This window comes from Sinocyclocheilus anshuiensis, unplaced genomic scaffold (assembly GCF_001515605.1).
Source record: "Sinocyclocheilus anshuiensis isolate Anshui unplaced genomic scaffold, SAMN03320099.WGS_v1.1 C31574948, whole genome shotgun sequence".
NCBI lineage: Eukaryota > Metazoa > Chordata > Actinopteri > Cypriniformes > Cyprinidae > Sinocyclocheilus > Sinocyclocheilus anshuiensis.
This window is the reverse complement of record NW_015599368.1, coordinates 1-415: the sequence shown is the minus strand read 5'-3', so window position 1 is coordinate 415 and position 415 is coordinate 1. Positions and strand designations below refer to the sequence as shown.

General features: G+C 45.8%; 1 long non-coding RNA gene across 1 annotated transcript; it reads left to right on the top strand.

Moving 5' to 3' along the window:
* Nucleotides 1-415, top strand: LOC107682098 (uncharacterized). The gene is made up of 3 exons (XR_001633360.1): nucleotides 1-63; nucleotides 152-249; nucleotides 403-415. It is a non-coding gene; the product is annotated as an uncharacterized LOC107682098 (long non-coding RNA).

Genomic DNA, 415 nt, shown 5'->3' with positions numbered 1-415 from the left:
CTTCCGTCCTTCAGTTCTGGTGGTGATCCCCGCCAACCTCACCTGTGACTCTTACGATGCAATGTAAACAATCTGGCTCCCTTAGTTTCTTGTCTTTGTTCAGTGAGTAGAAGTAAATGTTGAGATTTTCCATTTTTGCACGTCTCCACAGATTGAAAGGCCTGGAGAACGCTTTGGTGGTTCTCCCATCTGGACTTGGAGTGGAGCTGAAGTCAAGCATAGACGAACTTCGACAGTCACCACCAGAAGGTATGGCCTGACCAACTGTCCTCAAATACGTAAAGACCGCAGTGTTGTTCTTTGGTAAACCAAAAGAGTTCTTACCAAATGCATGTGAATGTAAACAATTTGCAAGTGGCCTCCCATTGACAGAAATCTTGTTTGTCTTGGTTTTTTCCTCAGGCTGCACGCCTCC